The sequence below is a fragment of the Capra hircus genome, chromosome 1 (assembly GCF_001704415.2).
Source record: "Capra hircus breed San Clemente chromosome 1, ASM170441v1, whole genome shotgun sequence".
In the NCBI taxonomy this organism is placed as follows: domain Eukaryota; kingdom Metazoa; phylum Chordata; class Mammalia; order Artiodactyla; family Bovidae; genus Capra; species Capra hircus.
The window spans coordinates 145,275,631-145,281,812 of NC_030808.1; positions in this window are offsets into that span (position 1 = coordinate 145,275,631).

Genomic DNA, 6,182 nt, shown 5'->3' on the forward strand with positions numbered 1-6,182 from the left:
TGAGCCAGGCAGGACAGCACTGTGGGGTTGGAAGGAGCCCCTGCCCCCTGTTGCAGACGGCTGTGTGGATCATCCTGCCCCAAATTTGGTCTGGTAGGTGCCTCTGGATTCCATCAGCTCCTTCTGTCAATCATGCCGGACTCTAGCAAGTGCTGGCACTGCTCCTCCTCCTCTTCTCCCCCACCCAACACCAGGAGGCAGAGCAGATTGGGTGAGGGGTACAAAGACAAAGGAGTGGCCCAGAGGCCAAGTTGGACCAAGCAGAATGTCCCTGGAGGGATCCCAGGAAGGGAACATCCAGTCCTGGTGTCTGGCTTCACAGCCTCCTGGCCAATGCCTCCCTGACCCTGATCACAGCAAGACCAGCCCCCTGGATGTGGCCTGTTTTGTGCTGTGCAGTCTTTGACAGTGAGGGACACTGGCAGGGAGGATACTTGTGAGTCACAAGCAGGGAGGTTCAGGTGCCCAGGCTGTGACCCTCAGGGGGGAGCACTGAGAAGCAGCCCCTGTGGGAGGTGCCTCACAACCTCAGAAAGTGGCTGCTCCCTCCCTCTTCGGGAAAAGCTGGCACCAAGGAGCATGGCCGTCCGGAACCCATCACTAGTCAGCCATTACAGCTGGCCAAGTTTGGAAACTGGGCCGGCTCAAAACAGCAGTGCAGCCCCTCAGAGAACAGGACAGATAGCACCCGGGGACCTGGTGTGCACAGGTGTACAGAGAGCGGCTTCCCCCTTAGGTGGGATCAGAGCTCCTCCCCCACGTCCCTCACCTGGTGGCCCCTCTCTGGCACTTGCGTGTGTGTGGAGCCCATGCTTTGCCTCATTCTGCCTGCCACACAAAGCCCAGGGAGCTGGCTGGAGCTGGGCTCTGGGTGGATGGAGGGTTCACGCTCACCACTGGCCCCCACCACCCAAGATCTGGCCAGGGCTGCTGTGTCTGGCTGGGCCATGAGCATTGTCACCAGAGCGGGGCAGCTACTCGGCGGGAAGAGGGAAGGGCTTCCAGAGTCCAGGATGTGATTCTGCTGCCAGGAGCGGCCTGGGCACCAGACCACGGCTCACTAAGGTCCTGTGGCTGCAGCAGGCTGGAAAGTGAGGCTGTCAAGCAGTTGTTCATTGTTCAGTTGCTCAGGCCCATCTGACTTTTGCAACCCCATGGATGGCAGCACAGAGTTTGCTCAAACTCATGTCCGTTGAGTCAGTGATGCCATCCAACCATTTCATCCTCTGTTGGCCCCTTCTCCTGCCCTCAGACTTTCCCAGCATCAGGCAGAGAGATGTGCAAAAACAGATGGTTTGGGGGCCAGCTCATTGTGGGGGATGGGTCTTATGCTCCAGTCATCATGGTTGTAAGGGGTGCTCTTGTCTTTAACAGTGTGAGATGTTTATGTACCTGCTCTGCACAGGGTCGGGGCAGCTGCTGTGGGGGGTGCAGAGGGAGTGAGAGTGGGTCCCCAGGTGGACCCTTACCTGGAGGGTCAGGATGGGCCTGCAGCACTGAACCACAGTTTCACCAGCCTGTAGGCTCCAGTTATGTCTGCTCCCAGAGATGGCCAGGGTCTATAGGCCTGCCAGAGCCCTCCCCTCCAGGAGGGGTGCTCAAGAGGGTTCAGCATTGCAGCCCCTAGCCCATACCTGGCCCACCCAGCCCTGTCTCCCCTGCAGTGGGGTGCCCCAGTCTGTCAGCTCCAAGCATCCCCAGCTCACCACCTCCTGTGAGCCCCCCCGCAAATATATCCCATCCCCCTTCCGTCCCCTTCCCTCCCCAGAACCAGGTAGAGCCCGATACCCTACGTCTAGGTTGAGACAGGGAGGGGCTTGCCCATGGCCGTGTAGGCCAGCCTGCCTGTCCACCTCTGGAACACAGCACCCCCTAGGAGTGTTGTAGCCACGTGTTCCAGGAAACAAACTCACTCAGAAGGACAACGCAGATAGTGGAGTGCAGTTCATTACACCGGCGGGCCCAAGGCCGAGTCTCCTTTTAGCCAAGGATCCCAACCAGTTTTTGTGAAAACCTTATATTCTCTTAAGTGCAGGTGCCCAAACCCACCTCCCCAAATTCCTTGAAACTAATCTGAACAAAGGAAAAGAAAGATACAATCAAAGTTAACCTGTGATTCATATGCCTTAAGCCTAGGTAGTTAACAGTAGATAATTATCAATAGGCCTGTGGTCATACCCCAATAAGCGTAATAGAATTTATGATTCTGTTCAGTGACACAGATAATTAGGGTATTCTTTTAGGCAACATGGGCTTCCCTGGTGGCTCTGATGGTAAAGCGTCTGTCTGCAGTGCGGGAGACCCAGGTTTGATCCCTGGGTCGGGAAGATCACCTAAAGAAGGAAATGGCAGCCCACTCCAGTACTCTTGCCTGGAAAATTCCAGGGATGGAGGAGCCTGCTAGGCTACAGTCCATGGGGTCGCAAAGAGTCGGACACAACTGAGCGATGTCACTTTCACTTTCATTTTAGGCAAGGTAGGGTCTAGGTACGAGGCCTTGGGCTCTTCCATCTGGGGGGCCTGGTTTTCCAGTTGGTATGTCGTTTCCATAGATACTGGGCATATAGCTCAAAGTCCACAGTCCAGCCCAAGATGGAGTCCTGCTTTCAAGATGGAGCCTGTTCTGTCTGTTTCCTCCTTCAGGAGGATTTAGAGGGGGGCTCATCCTTAGGGATCCATGGCACCCTATCTCCCAAAGCAGGGGACCTCTAGGATCTAATGCCTGATAATGTAAGGTGGGGCTGATATAATAATAATAGTAAAGAGCACATGACTGTATTGTTCTTGAATCATCCTGAAACCATCCCCCCAACACCACCCATGGAAAAGTTGCCTCCTACAAGACTGGTCCCTGGTGTCAAAAAGGTTTGGGATGACTATTCCCAGGCTTCGTGGGCTGGTGGTGGACTTCTCCCAGGATTTGCGGGTGGGTGGCGGACCTCTCCCAGCTGCTAGCTCCTGCCCAGGCCCCTCAGGCTCTGTGGGAACACCGTAGCCTAATCCAAGGAGCCAGTGCACTCCCAAAAGGAGGGCCCAGGGATGGGGTTTGGGGGAGACCTTGAGCTGCTCTGAGGAGAGAGTGGGGAAGGACGTGTAGACTTAAAAAATATTCACAACCTAAAAGTTGAGAGTTGTGTTTTATTCTATTCTGTGGGAATTCTTAAGACTTAAGCCTGGGAGGCAGCATCTCAAGTAACCCTAATAGAACAGCTTCGAGGAGGTGGGGGGAGCGGGAAAAGAGCCAGTTTCTGTAGAAGTTTTGCAACAAAGGGCAGGTAGTCAGAACATCAAAAGATGTTTGATAATTAAAGAAAAGGAGATATCCCCAGTCAAGGAATTCAGAGCTTTGCTATGGATGGGTGATGCAAGAGTCTGAGTTCACTGACCTCATCCCTTTGATGTGCACCTCAGCTGTGTGGTGCCAGCACCCCATGTTTTCACACCCTGAGTTTCCCCAGGGCTCACCGTGGGGGCATGGCTGCAGTCTGATGGCTGATAGAAGGCTGGCTTCTTTCCTTCCTGAGTTCCCTCAGGGCTCACAGACTCAGGTTGGAGGGATACAGTCGCAAATAACTGTGACATCCTTGTTTATTGATACTCTATGTCTCAAACATGCACAGACCAGAGAGGCTGACCATCTCAACTGCAAATGCCCAGTAAGGCAGGGCGGGGAGGGGACAGGAGCCAAGTGACCTCTGCTGAATGGGACCAGACTGAGGGGGCAGGAGCGCAGCAAGAAGGAGGGAGAGAGATGGAGAGACAGAGAGGTGTGCTGGGGAGGGGAGGAAGCAAGGAGGAGGAGGGAGGAAGACAGACATGGGGGGCGCGGGACAGGTGGCAGTACTCAACACAGAAGGGGCACAGGCCCGTGGACCTGCTCTGCACACCTTGGCCGCCCCAGGGTCAGGGCCCCTTGGGGAACCTATGGCATCTGGCCTGGAAGGCAAGTGGGGTGGACAGTGCATTCCCCCAAACCTCAACCTTGGTGACATGTCACCTCTGGAAGCAAGGCTGAGACCAGGTGCCAACATATACAGACACCCAACGCTCATACAGGCACCCAACATGAACCTTCTGGGAAGGGTACCTCCAAGGCGCCCAGGGAGCTGCCCAGCAGGTGGTCAGGCCAGGGGCCAGCTCTGAAGCACTGCTCTGCAGTGGAGCAGCCCCAAGGGTTCTGCCTTGCCGGGAGCATGTACTGGAGTCTCTGTGCCCAGAAGGCTCAGGTAAAGGTTTTGGGAGGATTGAGGCGACTGCACGGGGAGAAGGCATGAGGACAGGGCACCTCCCAGGCGCAGGGCACACAGTCATGCAGCGTTGCTTTCAGATAGAGCATAGGAGTCTGTGCTGGGGGTTCAGGATGTCAGGTAAAGGGCCTCATCCTCTCCCGGGGTGAAACGGAGGCTTGAGTGCCCTCAACTTCACCCCAGGGTCACGGAACCTCGGGCTGGCAAGGTTGTGTTAGGGCAGTTGCAAACAAGCTGAGCCCTGTCAGTGCAGGCAGGAGGCCGCTGTCTGGAGCACAGCTCTCTGTTTGAAGGTGGCGTGTCCTGGGGTGGGGGGTGGAGAGCAGTGGTGGGGTCACCCCTTGAGTTTGACCGAGGAGGACAGGAGATAATGGGGAGGTTTGAGTTGTGAAGGACTTGCCCAGCCCACTCCTGCCTCTCAGACGTGGCCTGGTGGAGAGGTTCTGACAGTCACATGGTTTTGCACTGGAATACAGAAGTGTGCAGGGTGGCATCACGTCCAGCCACGAGGGAATGCTGACTCTTGTGGCAATATTCAAGAGGTCCACGGAACATGCATGAGTGTGTAGGAGACTTAAGTCCCAGGATGAGCGCTTTTGATAATATTTTTATATAAAATGCAGTATGCCTAAGGAGAACAGACATCTTTTTTTCTCCAAAAATTTGGTAGATAAGTTTAAAAGATGACACCAAATCAAGCTGCAAATCAAAGTTCAAACCAATTTGAAGACATGAAAAATCACTTAGGCCAGGTTCCCCAATCTTAACTCCATTAAACTCAATATTAATGATACAAAACAGTGCAGTCAAACCTGACTGGTTGAAAATTTTCAGTTGTTCTTCCCAAGGAGTCACGGGTCAAAGAGGAAGTCAGGCTTCTGGGGGTAAACACCCGTCACCAGACTGGGTGGGGCCCCGAGAAGGGGCCCGCGGAGAATTCCCTGTGAGAGCTTGTTCATTTCCTGGTGCTACCACTGAAATGAAAGCCACAGCAGCTAACTCAGAAATGGGACAGAATGGACAAGCAAAGTATGGAAAGAAAGAAGTAAGGAGAAAAACAGAAATTCATTTATTGGAAACACATACAGATTGTTTTTTAAAAATCCAAAAGGTAGTTCCTCAAAAGACTAAAATAACACAGCATAAGGAACGCTCTGGTCAATTTGGCCAAGAAACAGAGTAAAAGCAGGTATCCCCCAAAACGAATGGGGCTGACGGACAGGGCTTATGGTTTGGGGGGTATGTGCACAGCCCCCTCCCCCGAGGACGACTGTGATGTCTGGGAAAATGGACACGGAACACTGGCCGCCCTCACCTTGACCTCGTTTCACCTTTGGCAGAACCTCTGTCTACAGAGACTTGACTGCCTCTTCATTTAATGCAGTCCCGCTCATGTCTCAGGAGGAGCTGTCTGTCTATGAAACTTGGCAAATTACAGTTACAGTTCATCTCTAAGGCTAAATGAGACAGGATAGCCGAGGAACTCCCTCTTCCATGGTGTTAGTCCAGCACCTGGAGGGATGGGCGAGGACCACTGGCTGCTGGGGGAGGGATCCCCTGAGCCGGGCCCACATCGACCATGGGGCACTTGGGGAGATGGGAGACCCACACCAGGGGGCAGACTCAGACACAGGAGGCATCACCCTGGCTAGCGGGCTGGAGGGGGATTGGGGGCATGCAATCGGAACGATGAGGAGACTGGGACAGGGAGGATGAGGAGGTGAGGCCAGGTGCTGGGCAGTGTTCACCCCGACCACTGGTGGTCCCCCTGGAAGATCCGAGTGCATCAGCCTGCACTGTGGGGAGAGACCAACCCCAAAGCACAGGAGGGGTTTGGCCTGGGAGGGTGGCCTGGGGGCTGAGAAGGTGAGGGGTGGGGGCAGGGAATGGTCGCTGTGGGAGATGGGTGTGAAGTCACACGGAGGCTGTGAGGCT